Raw genomic sequence first — 13,971 nt, forward strand, 5'->3', positions numbered from 1 at the left:
CAACTACTGAAGCTCGTGCACCTAGAGCCCGTGCTCCGCAACAAGAGAAGCCACTGCAATGAGAAGCCCGCGCACCGCAAAGAAGAGCAGCCCCGGCTCGCCGCAACTAGAGAAAGCCCGCGCGCAGCAACAAAGACCCAATGCAGCCACAAATAAATAAATTAATTAATTAATTTAAAAAAAAAAAGATTTTCAAGGGCCCTGTGGGCTGCCCAGGTCCCTGGCTCACGAAGCCACAGCCCCAGGGTAATAACATCAACCTCACAGGTCATTTTAAACATTACATAAGGTGACAAATATCGAGTCCTTAACAGTGCCTGGTCTACAGTAAGCCCTAGACAAAGTGACACTCACTGGGGACGTGGCAAAGGCAGAGAGCCCGAGGAGGGAAGCCACAGGAGGCTGCCAGACCTGGGGCCTGAGGCATCTGGAAAAACAGGGCCGGATGGTAATCTGACCAGGCCCAGGCATGCCCCGCCAGGCAGGCCACCGGGCTGCAGGGGAACACGAAATTCCTGAAGCAGAAGACAGCCCCCGGGGGCACGTCAGCCTTCCTGCAGCAGCAACGTGCCAGCGCTCGGGACCCACGCAGCACACAAGGACTGCTGTTCAAACACGCTCCTGGCTCGCTCTGGGCGCACGGTTGCTGCCACGAAGATTGCCATGCCAGCCGTGAGCTAATTCCCCCAGCTGCTGGGGGAGCCAGGTGGGCGCAGCCCAGTCATTCGGCCAACACCCCATCTCATCATGACCTAGTCTGTCCACTTGGACAACTTCCAAACCCACTTCCTAGCTGGCCTCTGCGGGCAGGGAAGGATGCGCTGACCCATTCTCTCACTCTCTCTGTCTCTCCGGCCCTCTCTCAAGGGACACTCCCTCCCTCCCTCCCTCTTGCCCTACGTTTTCCTAAGAAACTCCAAGCCACTCTCTCCCTGTGTGGATCCCCAGGCTCAGGCCTGCTCCTTCCACTACGGGGTTCTCATTTCTTCTCCATGATACGCAATCCTTCCAACACCGAGTACCAGGCCCTGTCACGGCCCACGTGACTTTGCACAAGCTGTCCCCTCGGCCTAGAATGCCCTTCCCTCCCTTCTCTGCCTCAGTTCTCAGGGATTTTTCCCCTTCAAGTTTTTCTTGACTTGCCCAAGCTGTGTGTGCCCCCGGGGATACAACGAGACCACATCGGGCAAACAATTATGTCATCCCAACATTAGCTGACGCTTACTCAGAGCAGGTCATTCCAGGCATTGTTCTAAGAGCTAATGTGCACGGACACATTTAATCCTCACAATACCCCCACGAGGCAATATTATTCTTGTCTCCGTGACCCAGATGAGCAGACTGAGGCACAGAGAGGTTGAGTAGCTCGCCCGGGGTCACAGAACTAAGTGAGAAGGTGGGATTCGGAACCCTGCAGTCCGGCTCCAGGCTGGCTCATAACGCTGGACTCAGCGGCCCTCTCGGGCCACAGCATTTCTACCAGGAACTTTCTGCATGGTCTCCTCTGTCGGACTCTGAGCTTCAGCAGGGCAAGGACCAGGCTCTGCACCCTGGAACCCCCAGCCCTTAGGGCCAAGCTGCTCTCTTTAAACGTTCGTGAATGAACAAGCAAAGAGCACGGACGCCTCTCCCCCCGCATCTGGATGGGCTCAGAGAAGCAGAGGGGATCTGGGCTCCCCCACCTGTCCTCGCGAGACCTGCCCTGACCTCGGGCGCCTGGATACAGGCTGTCAGGCCCAGCATCGTGAGGTGAGGGGACTTCTGCCCAGTGTCCCCTCCCTCCCCTGGAAAGAGCATTTCTGTTTCCTGGAAGGAAGTCACAGCTCTCGCCTCAGGGTGGCCACATGACTCAAACTGGCCCGTCAGAGCCCCCCTGGGTGGCTGTGTCAGAACCACCCAGAAGCCGGCCGTGGCCCCGCTGCTCACCACAGGGAGAGGGTCTGCCTAGCAAACGAAGCCAAGCAGATGAGGTAGCTGGAGGCCCTCAAGTGGGCCCTGTGGGAAGCAGTTCCACCTGACCTTGATTATAGAGCCTTGATATATCCTCCTACTTTGAAGCGGGTTCCTGACACTTGGAACCAACATAAGCGTGTGTTGGACAAAGGACATAAAATGACTCAGTGGATGTTGACAGTTGAGCATGAGGCTTGAGCTTGGCCAATCAGTTGCTCAGGTCCAGGATTCTGAGTCTGGGGCATGTGAGGCCAGGACGGAGGGACGTTGAACCTTGGAGGAAGATGTCAAGTGCAGGGGATGTGGCGTCATCTTAGCCAAACCATCCTTACTGAAGGACTGTGGGAGGGTAATGTTGTAATATAATAAGAAATATGTATTTGGTCTCCATCCCTGGTTCCTGACACAGAGCTCTTAAAACTCTTGTAATTTTCCACATGATGAAAGCAATAAGAGTATTTTTTGTTAGAGTATCTCAGTTTTGTTCCCACTTCTTGAAACAGCTCCAGGGCATTCAGGTGCAAAGAGGGTCATCTGTTAGTAATAAGAAGCCACCTTCTACTACACCTGAGTTTATGTTAATGAGGTGACTGTTGGAAACCACTCAGGATGGGGGCTGGTTGCCAGGGGAACCAACCTGCGATGAGAGGGTTGGAACTTTCAGCCCCATCCCTGACCTCTGGGGAGGAGAGAGGGGCTGGAGGTTGACCTCATCACCACCCACCAATGATTTAATCAATCATGCCTATGCAATGAGGCCTCCATAAAACCCCAACTGAAGGGGTTCTGAGAGCTCCCAGGTTGGTGAGCACGCCGAGGTACTGGGGGGATGGCACACCTGGAGGGGGCACGGGAGCTCTGCACCCCTCCCCCTATGGACCTCTTCACTTGGATGGTAAATACAAGTACTAAATTCTTCCCTGAGTTTTGTGAGCTATTTAAGCAGATGACTGAATCTGAGGAAGGGGTTGTGGGCAATTCCTGGTTTACAGCCAGTTGGTCAGAAGTTCAGGTGACAACCTGGGACTTGCAATTGGTGTGTGAAGTGGGGGACAGTCTTGTGGGACTGAGTCCTTAACTTGTGGGGTCTGATGCTACCCTTAGTTGGATAGTGTCAAAATTGAGTTAAATCGTAGAACACCCAGTTGGTGTCTGCAGAGAACTGGAGGGTTGTTTGGGGTGGGAAACTCACACATCTGGTGTCAGAAGTGTTCCGGGAGGGGGTGTTTGTGTGAATAAAAACCTAGTGCCCCGATGAGTGGGTCTCAGACAGATCACTATGGGCCCTCTCGCCTCTCGGTTTTCTGAGCTGCCCCGACTCTGCCTGTTTTCTCTCTTGGGTCTCTACCTCCTGCCAATTCTGTGTACACCTTACAATAACACTGCTTTCTGTTGCTTATAACCAGGAGCGCTGACTGAAATGAGGGGGAGGCAAAGCATAGGACTGACAGCTAAGCAGTGTCATAAAACCACCTGAATACCAAGAGAGGCTCCCTCCCCCCATTTCCACGTGTCCCTTAGAGGGTGCCACCTCCAGCTGAGAACCAGAGAGCGGATGACCATTGTGGACTCAAAGAAGCTTTTACCAAGAGTCCATCCGCATTCATAGTTGATATGTTTCTTGTCTTTTTTTTAAAAAAAAAAATTTATTTATTTAGTTTTGGTTGAATTGGGTCTTAATTGCAGCACGCGTGATTTTCGTTGCGGCGTGTGGGCTTCTCTCTAGTTGTGGCATGGGGGTTTTCTCTCCCTAGTTGTGGTGCGTGGGGTCAGTAGTTGTGGCGCGTGGGCTTAGTTGCCTCACGGCAGGTGGGATCTTAGTTGCCGGACCAGAGATGGAACCCACGTCCCCTGCATTGCAAGGCGGATTCTTTACCACTGGACCACCGGGGAAGCCCCTCATATGTTTCTTAATTTACGATCTACTACAGGCAGTGCTTGATGAGAATGTAATAACAGTTTTCCACAGGGATAAACTGACACGTATGCTGCTCCTTCCAGCAGAAGTGCCGCCCGTGGGTCCTCGTGCATAAGCTGACACGCTCTGGGTTTAGGTTTGGTGATACAAGAGCGCAGACTCTCTTGCACACGCGTGCAGGCCCGCCCTGGCCCCCAGCAGCAGAGCGGTGGGTAACACACAGGGGCTGTGGGTGGGGTTGGTAAAGGCAGGAACGGACCCTTAAGACACCCCATCCCTGCCAGACCTGCCTTGCTGAGGAAATTCAGATCCCGTGAGGGCCTCAGCCACCGTGTAGCCGATTCTTCACTGCAGAAGTGTCCCCGCAGGACACAGACCCAGCAGCGGGGCCCACTCGCGGGGGCGGGGGTGTGAGGGCAGGGCCGCTGGCTCTGCTTGGTGCTGCCTCTGCTTATCCACCTTCTACCTCTGTGGGCCTCAGGCCCCGGACTGATGAGCCCAACCCATCAGTCCCCCAAAGAGAGCCGCCCTGTGGGCGTGTTACATGTGTCACCAGGCCTAAAACGCTCATTGGACGGACTCGGGCCCAGGGCTCAGGGGCCGCCCAGCGTCTTGGGAGTAGGGGCTGCAGGAAGGGAGGGACGGCACCCACTCTGGCTTTAGCCGGGCCAGGCCTGCCTGCCAGCTCTCAGCAGGGCCACACATCCCCACCTTCTACCCACAGGCCGTGACCTGAGGGCGGGTCAGGGGCTGCCAGGGCTGAGGACAAAGGGGACCCCTGCTTCCCGGGCTGCGGGTCTGTCCTCTGGGACCGGAGCCCCTCTCCAGCGGGAGCTCTGAGACTTGGGGAGTCACCTCGCCTCGCCTGTCTGGGTCTCAGCCGGCCCCTCTTTTGAAATGAGGTGTTGCAGCGTCCACCCTGTCAGCCACCGCCGGGCTGAGGACAGAGTCGGGGGGAAAGGGCTCCAGCAACTGCACTGCGTTTTATAAGCTTTCAGCGTGGCTCAGGCCATGGCTCACACCTGAACCTTTTTCTTTCCTTTCCCAAAGCAGCGAGTCCCTTTTCTTTCCAGGTGGGTGACAGGTCGGTAGGTCTGGGACAAAGAAGTGCAGCTAGGACGAGGCAGGCTTTTTTAGGTTTAATCATAAAACCCTGATGTTTATCTTAAACTGAGCGCACAGGGCTGGGCCTCAGGACTGACCTCCGGTGGCCGATGGAGGCTGTGAAATCCCGTCTGTGTTTTGTAGACTCAGGGAGCCCTAATGACCAGGGTTGAGAGGCTGGGGACACAGTCCTGTGGCCCATGGTCACCAGGGTGCTTCCAGGAGCTGCCAGAGAACGTGTTTTCTCGCCTCCTCTGAGGTTGCCATGGTGACCGAAGCAGGAGGGGACACCCGCTGGTCTGGCCCTTCACAGATCATCTTTCCCAGCTCATCTTTATTCCAGGTCTTGGTCAGAGCTGGTGTTGGGAGTGCCAGAGATGGGGGGGAAGACAAGATGCAGAGACAGGACCCCGGGTACAAACTGTGTGCGCATGGCGGAGGCAAACTGAGCTGGGACGGGGTGTGTGTGGGGGTGTGTGTGTTGGGGGTGGTGCTTTATTGTTGCGTGTGTGCTCTGGGATGCTAGTGAGGGAAGTGGAGTGGTACCTGGGTTCTTCCCATGCACCGGTGATGTACCCCTCAGGGGAGGGCACGCCCACAGGGGCTGCGAGCTGCCACCAGGAGAGCCCTCTGCTTTCCACTTCCTGGAAGCCACCCGTTTGCTGCCTGGATCACTCCTCCTGCCACAAACCATTGTGAGACTCCAGCCATTTCCTCTAAGAGCCTGAGGCTGTGCTCCTGCCCTCATGCCTTGCGCCATCAACTGACTTCCGCCTGATCTCACGCACCCGTTCACACGTCACCTCCACAGAGACCAGCTCTGACCCGCCCACTGAGATGTCCCTGCTTCCTTTTTCTTCATAGCTCTCCTCACTCACAGAACTAGGATGTTGCACGGTGAATGTAAGTCCCCTGAGGGCAGTGACTTTCTCTTGTTCACTGCTGTGATCCTAGCACTCAGAACAGTGCCTGGCACATAGTAAGTGCTCAATAAACTTGTTGGATGAGTGAATGAGTGATTGGATGAATGAAAGAAGGAGGACTTTCTGGGCAGTCGGTTTTATCCCTTTGTCCATCACAGGCCCTTCAGGGAACTCCCTTCTCACTGGGTCTACAGCTCTGCTCTGAAGCTCAGCTGAGGGCTGGCCAAAACGCTCCAGGATACCCCACCTTCCAGGCCATTTTCTGACTGCTTCCGGCATTGGCCTCTGTCACACGCACGGCACCCTGGCCTGTGTGACCTTGAACCGTGGGAGTGTCTGGCTCCCTGACCACTGTCTAGCTCCTCGATGGGAAGGGCATTCCTTTCTCTTTCGTGTCCTGAGCACAGGGCTCTGCAAACAGCAGACGTTCAATAAATGCTGAGGACGGCAGTGCTGTGAGCTAGTGAACAAGTTCACACCTCCAGATGGTTTCCTGCCCAGTAGAAGACCTCCTGCAGCTTCAAGGTCAGAATGTTTCTAGCGAGTCTGAGTTGGGGGGCCGGGGTGGGTTTGGGAGACTGGTCTCAACTTGATGTTTTGGCCTTTCCGCGTAGCCTCAGGTTTGAATTTGATGAGTCTCTGAGCCTAATTCAAACACCACCTTATTCTACAGTACCGGGGATGAGAGGCCCGGCGGGCTGCAATCCTCACTCCCTCACTGCCTGCTCCAGGAGTCCCAGCACCGCTGCTAGGGAAGGGGAATGGGGCCACCGTTTTGGACAGGCCCAACCCGGGTGGGAAACAGGAGTCCCTGACCGGGGCGTCAGCTCCAGGGACCACGTGCCCACCCCTAGCCCGAGTGCCTGCGGCCACTCACTTCCCCTCAGGGCTCTGCTTCTCCCCTGCCAAATGCATGGTTTGGGTGGAACGGCCTTGACACTTCCTTCCTCACCAATAAGCACAGAGCCTAGACCACGGCACCCGGTGGGGTTGTCACCTCGTCATGAAATCGCACTGGCAGGGGGCACAGGGACCCACTCACCCGTGTTCTCTCAGGCGTTCCTCCCAGTGAAGTTCGGTTTGCAACGTCCTGTGCTAATGGCCACGGCTCAGCTTCTCACTCAGAGCTCCCGCGTCCACACCTGGAATCACAGGCGCAATCACAAACATTAGGAAATCACACTGCAGCCTACAAACGTTTTCCCCACTTTCGATGGCCTGGGCTGGAGCGGCCTTCCTGAGAGTTAGACCCCAGAGAAATCACAAACCAGAGACGTTTCAAGACTTGCCTGGGGTCACACAGCTCTGTTCAGGGAGCTGGCTGGGCTCAGACCCGCGTCTTTGGACTCCAAGTGCAGCTTCCATTGTCTAGAAACCTTGCTCTGTCTCTCTGGGACCTCGTGAGACAAGAGTCTATAAAAATACTTGTTAAGGCCTCTGCATAAAGTGCTCGGTCCACGCTGAATAATTGATGGACCCTGCCCCCTGCCGCGGAGAACAGCACACAGGCCTCCTGCCGCGAGGCTGGGGATAGGCGGAACTTCCCTATCGTTTTTGCCCAGTGAAAGAAGTGGCTGAGAAAACCGCCAGGAAAGAGTTGTGCGTCCCTGTGGGTCGGGAAGAGGCCCTGGCTCCCAGGAGCCACAGATCTAATTTACTGCCTCGCTGAAAGGAGCGGGGGGCCTGCCGGGTCACCCGGCGTCGCCGCCGTGTCCCTTCCAAGGCCGCGAGGCCCTGGGAAAGGGCTGCTCCACCCCGACAGGCCGGGAGAAAGGTGCCTGAGAATCGGAGGGTCCCACGGGGGGAGTGGGGGGATTAGCCATGGGAAATGCAGAGTCCGAAGCACAGATTCTCCTCCGTGAGAACCCTGACGAGGCAGAGATGCTCAGGAGGGGTGAGGCAGCCTGTCGCCGCCCAGCCAACTGCTGCATGTGACCGCAGGACTCTTCTGGCCAAAGGCCATGGCAACGGGGATTAGGGGGGAGAAAGCAGACACAGAGTGGCCTTTAAAGCAATTTGCAGAGATCAAAGTAGAAGGCAGTTCGGGCGGGTGCTCTGGCTCTAAGAACAGGGAACATTTCACAGCTGAGCGAAACTCAGGCACCATTTCACAGCTAAAGACGCTGGGGCTATACATCCTCCCCCGTGGGGTACGTCCGCCCCACCAAAGTGTCTCCTAATTGGCATTTGTCTCAGCCCCCATCCAAGGCAGAGTCAGGACTGTCCGAGTCCACAGAATAACAGGCTCCAGCTTCAAATGTGCAGAAACAACCAGCTCCGGCTCAAATGGGAGAGTGTTGGGACGACTGGCTTTCTGTTTTACTCTGCGTCGAAAGTCCCAGAGCCCAGTGGTTTGGCAAGGACCTCCTAAGAAGTTTCACTCGCTTATGTAGCGCACCTCACCTGCATAGTCTGTTTGGGCGTGCTGACCTCTCAGGGGGTTGGAGGGCCCTCAGAGTTGCCCTGTGTTTGGGCAGGGCCCGTCATAAGGATGTGGGAGTGAGGGGCCGTTCCAGCTCTGTCTGCAGCTCATCCAAAGTGCAGCCCTGCACCCGCTCCGGGGCCCAGGGAGAACAGAAAGTAGGGTGTGTGCCCCTGCTCCCTTCTCAGGTCAGCTGAGCTGAACGTAGCTGGGCTGCTGAGCTGCCTGAGTTCACACTTCACAGAGGGCAGGAATCGGGAGCCGGACAGAGAGATGCAGCAGGTTATAGGGATGGGACAGGGCTGCGTGTTGGTGGACGTGGGTTGATAGCCCAGCCCGGACACTTACTAATTCTATGACCTTGGGATCATAGTGGAATCAACTGCAAAGCCTTGGAAGGATCCAATGAGATAGAGTGTATGTGAATTCTTAGTTATGCCTCTAACAGGACGGTCACCTCCTGCCCACAACAGTGCTTGGCTGGACCTCTCCTGGCTGCAGAACCACTAACGTTAGCCCACATGTTTCTGTGCACTCCAGAACGCGCAGGACAGCACGCTGTTGCCTGCCCAGGACTCTGGGCTGCACGAGTGGTCTTTTCTCGTCGGCAGCTCTGATCAGACACTGCACCTCCTTGAGGACAGGGCCATTGTCCTGCTTCCTTGGTGGGATGTCCATGATTGATCTTAAAACCCTTCACAGACATGAGATGTTCTGTGTGGTATCACCGGGCCAGCTGCAACCAGCCGCATTCAACGAGGGACACCCCAACCCCGGCTGGCATTGGCAGCCTGGTGTAGGGTCCCCCCTCTGCAGAGGGGGCTCTGGGAAGCGACTGGCTGTCTTTCTTACCGCTCAGCACGAGACATTTGAGAACTCGCAGGGTAAACGTTAGAAGCGCAGTCTCCTAGGTGAAAACAGAGGTATTCAAGACATGCGGGCCAAACGAAGTTTGAGACACTCTTGACTCTTGAAGGAGCAGAGTGAAAGCATCTGGTGAGACCTCAGGGGGAGGTATGGTCGGGGCTCCTAGAGAGACAGATGGCTGTGACCTCACTGAGCCCACAGAGCAGGCCGTCTGAACTCTGCTGGACCCGCTGGCAAATAAACAGTGTTCAAAAAATGTCTGTCTGTGTGGCAGAATTCAGTCTGAGGCTTATTTCCATCCGGCCTGATAGGGAGGTCTGCTCTCACCTTCCTCAAAGCTGTCGGTGTCTGCCATCAAACAAGTAAACAAACAACAACACAACAGAACCTGAGAATTTGGACCAAGCTAGTAGGACAGTGTACAGTAAGGCGGTGCCCCAGGGTGAGGCGCATGGAAATGCTCCCAGGACGAGGGAGGTAGTGTCACTTTGACTTGATGATGGACAGGGGCGACCAGGGCGCGAAGTGGCCTCCCGCTCAAGGATCCTGATTTAGAACCTTCCTGCATAATCATCACCCTGGACCGCCTCAGCTGGCCTTCTGGGGCTGAAGTACCTGCCTCACACTCAGGCCCTGCTGGCTTCCTGGAATGAGGAAACAAGCTCAGCCTTCAGTGGGCCCTGAGCTGCGGCCTCCGTGGAGGTCACCGTCTGGGCCCATTATGTACCTGGAAATCGGCTCTGGGCTGGGCCTTCCAGGTCCCAAGGGACGAGCCCTATGACATAGTCTCTGGGAACCCATGACCAGCTCCCACATCTGGATCAGGATACCTGAGGGGAATTTCTGGCCATACTGGAGAGATGGCCTTGAAGAAGCGGGAGCTCAGTCTGTGCCCCGGGAGAAGCTGAATCCCGCCCCTCCCCAGGGCTCTGCAAAGGCTGCTGGGCAGGGGCCAGGAGTGAAGCGACCCCTGATGCTGGGGAGCTCACTGCCCCCCTACCTTCCTGGATGGGTGTGCCCACAGGGAGACCAGCTGCTGTGCTCTGCATTCCCTTCCTTAAGGAGTTTTTCATGGGCGAGCATAGCTGGGGGGGCAGGGTGGGGGGACCGTCAGGTAGCATTCAGGAGGAAAGGAGCCAGGAGTGAGGCAGTGCACACTTGTAACTTCTCCTCTCCATTTCTCTGTCGTCTTGTCTCCTTCCGCTCCCACACCTCTCCAGAGACAAGCGTGGAGGGGCTGGGGGGCAGAGTGTGGAAGCACCGGGCTTTCATGCACCGGGGCAGCTGTCCTAGCCACGTAGAAACTGACATTTGCAGTCTTCCTAACTCTTGTCGGCAACTTGACCCCCTGTGGCGGCTCAGACTCTACAGGCTGATGGCAAAGCTCCTTCTAAACCCCTTGCCCACCTCCAGATCCTTCCGGGTCCGCATGCCCACTGCCCTCCATGTAGCCCATGCTCGCCGCTTCGAGGTCTTCTTCAGAATTTGCTTTTCCTTCCTTTCTCCTCGCCCCAGTCCAAATCCCAGGGTGCATGCGCATATTAAGAGCCATCCTGGTTAATCCTAGAGGGTCTCCGATTTGTGAGTGAGAACTCTGTCCCGCCTAGTCTACAAACCAGGGAGCAAGCTGTTTCCATTATCATTCATCTTCCACCTTTGCAAATAGCTCTATGCCCCAGGCAGGCAAAGAGCGATTGCTGGGGAGAGCGCAGCTCCCAGAGGGTGCTGGTAATTCCAGACGCTTCTGTAGGGCTGAGGGAGTTATCCATGGGCAAAATTTACCTAAAGAAAGCCGCCTGCGTGTGTGAGTGAACAGCCTGACGAGCAGTTTCTTCCTCTTCGGCCTGGGGCTCGGTGGAAGTCTCTCAGCAATAGTTAGGCACTGCCTTAATTTACTTCCCGGCCAGAGTCCATATTGTAAGGAGACCAAGCGGGTAGACACGGAGGTGGGATTGTTAATTTAGTGGAAATCCATGCATGTAACTGGGAGGACAAGACAGGAGCGAGTGCATGAGAAGTTGGGGGTCTTCAAGGGGGCAAGGAGGAAAAGGGGGGTGAGGGAGGACCCTTCTCTCTCCCGGCTTCAGGGGAGCAGGTTGAAGCCAGCCAGGTCAAATGCAGAGCCTGGCTGCTTTCCTGGCTCCACAGGGCCCTTGAGGTGCCAGGGATGTTCCCAGGTCACAGGACAAGCCCCGCCCCGCAGCTCTCTTTTGGTCTGGGTCTGACTGGTTTCTTCCCCCTCTCTGGCCTCTCTGATCAGATGTCCAAAAGCAGCCTTCCTTTGAGAGCACTGTCTTAGGAGTCAGCACGTTCGTTAGCTGAACCTCTCTGCTCTTTTCACCAGCCCCACGAGCCGCACCAAGTTACTGAATCTCTCGGAGACCCATTGGCAAAATGGGGGTATAATGTTCCCGCGAAGGGTGATTGTGAGGGTCAAACGCCCAGCGGGTGTGAAGGGTTCTCAAGCAGTGCCCGGCTGGCAAGTGCACTTAGGAAAGAAGAGCCGTCATCCTTACGCACTCAATACAGCTTGTAGCTGCTCTGCCAGGCCCCTTAAAACTCCGCTAGCAGAAGCTCCCACCCTGCAGATGCGGTCAGGCCACCTCTGCTCTCCCTGGACGTTGCCCAGCTCTCCACTCTCCATCAGCAAGACTGTCTCTGGGGCATCAGAAAGGAAGCTGCTTAGAGCCACGCCTCCCTCGGGCACTTTGGGGATTGCCCTATTGGTGGGACCTGGGCTCATTCCACCTGGGATTCACCAGGAACCGCTGGGAGCTGGTGGAAACTTAATCTGGGAGAACGTGCCTGCGGGTTTAAGACAGTGGCCGTGATCCACCGACCTGGAAGCAACTCACCTTCCAGATCTTCTCCAGAGGGGCAGGGAATGAAAAACAGCAATAAGGGATTTTTTAAAAAGCAGAACAGACAACCCGACTTGGTGCACAGAGACACCTGCCCCTTGGCCTCGGGCCACAGACCTTCCCGCCTTCTCCCAGTGACCTGGGTGCCCAGCCGCAGGGCTGACCCTCTCATTCCCAGGGGCCCTTCTGGCTGTACAGCTCCCTCTGATCGCACTGGCCTCAGCCTTTCAGAGCACCCTCGGGCCCAAGTGCCCTGGGTCACTTCTCCTGAGTTAGGGATTGCGTCCTTGGGGGCAGGAATAACCACATCGCTGAGCCTGAAGTAGGCAGAGGGGACCAGGTGGGCTTGGAGGCGACCAGCGGTCTGGGAGTAGACCCGGAGAGACTGAGTGGGGCTCCTCCCTTTCAGACCTCAAACCTCACATCTCCACCCAGATCTTATTCCTGGAAGGGGCCAGCCAGGAATATGGGAGATGGAGTCCAGCCGAGCTGTCCCGCTCCCCCTGAGGGGAGCGAGCCCCCAGGAGCGGGTGAGGCAGGACCTCATCTCCTGCGGGCTGGTGTGTGTGGGGGGCGGTGCCCGCTCCAGGGCGCATTGGGGTCCGTGCTCCCCCAGCCCCGGACTGGGCTGCTCCCCGCCACTGCCAGCTCTGAGGACCTGCGGCGCCCCGACTGGCAAGTGCACTCCCCTGGCAGTGCCGCCGGCCACAGACACATCATCCCCAGTCCGGCCCCCAGACCTGGGAGCGTCCCCGCCCTGCTGCAAACCCACCTTCCGGGGCGCTCCGAGGCCCATTCCAGGGGTGTCACCGAGGTCCCCGCCTCCTCCTTTCGACGCGGGCTCCCGCTCGTCCGCAGCCCAAGGCCCCCGCTTCGAGGCTGAGCCGGCTTCTGCCTCCCTTTCTCTCTCGCTTCTGGGAATTCTCAGCACTATTCTTTTTTTAAGGGATTTTTTTTCTTTTTTTTTTTTTTTTTTTGCGTTGCGTCAGGGCGGTTGCCTGGCGACGGCGGAGCTATTCCACCGCGAGCCTTTCAGTCGCGAACCCCTCCAGCCTCTCATTCAAGTCTCTCCGCCCGCGGCTCCGGGGACGGGGAGGCGCCAGGCCAGAAGGCGCGCGCCGGGTCCTAAAGCCCTTCCAGCGGCTCGTTCCCGGCCAGGACCCGAACCGAGCAGCTGCCCTGCCGCAAGTAGAAGCAAAGCACACGCGATGGCCAAACCCTAGACGAAACCAAACCCAAATAGGCTTTAAAAAAACAAAAAACAAAACAAAACGAAAACACAGAAAACCGAAACCAAGGCAGTTTTCCTCCAAGCGTGGCCACGTGGCTTCGCCACTGTCAGCAGTTTGCCTGCGTGGAGGGGCAGGAGAACCCCCTTCCAGCGGTATCGGCAGGCTGAGAGCCTACACTCCACCCACCAGCGGCTTGAGTTCCAGCTGCCAGCAGCAAGGCCCATACTGAGTGCCTAGCACGTGTCACAACACTGTCACAGCCACTCGGTGGGGCAGATGTGGGCATCCCCAGCTTACAGATGAGGAAACTGAGGCTCAGAGAGGAGAAGTAGAAACAGACGTTCTTCCAGATCTGTCTCCCAGACCAGACGGGAGTAGCCCAGGGGGGCCTGCCCCAGACCATGTGTTTCCTCCGCTAACCACAGCTTGGCCTTTGGGATCAGTTCTGACGGCAGACAGGGGACTCCAGTTCAGATGGGGGTAGGGGAGGGAGGGGGTGAGGGGGTGTTCTGCTTCCTCCTGGGACCTCTGTCCCCCAGGGCTGACTACTGGAAGTTTGCCTGACTCTTGCGGCAGCCTAGACATGGCCAAGTTCTTTTCCCAGACTCTTGGGGTTTGCAGGGTCCTTCAAAGTTATCTCATCTGCCATGCTCACAACAGCACTGGGGGTGCAGGGCAGGCGTCGTTATTT

At 56.7% G+C, this 13,971-nt stretch overlaps 1 protein-coding gene across 1 annotated transcript in view; it reads right to left on the reverse strand.

Moving 5' to 3' along the window:
• The window catches only part of FAM167A (family with sequence similarity 167 member A), a 33,852-nt gene extending 20,809 nt beyond the window's left edge, over window positions 1-13,043 (reverse strand). The window contains exons 1-2 of the mRNA XM_030879184.3: window positions 12,821-13,043; window positions 6,941-7,040 (exon numbers count right to left, since the gene is read on the reverse strand). The gene's annotated coding sequence lies outside the window, so the exon portion shown is untranslated. The remainder of the gene's footprint in view (window positions 1-6,940; window positions 7,041-12,820) is intronic.
• Window positions 13,044-13,971: the final 928 nt, after the last annotated feature.

Source organism: Globicephala melas, chromosome 6, assembly GCF_963455315.2.
Source record: "Globicephala melas chromosome 6, mGloMel1.2, whole genome shotgun sequence".
NCBI lineage: Eukaryota > Metazoa > Chordata > Mammalia > Artiodactyla > Delphinidae > Globicephala > Globicephala melas.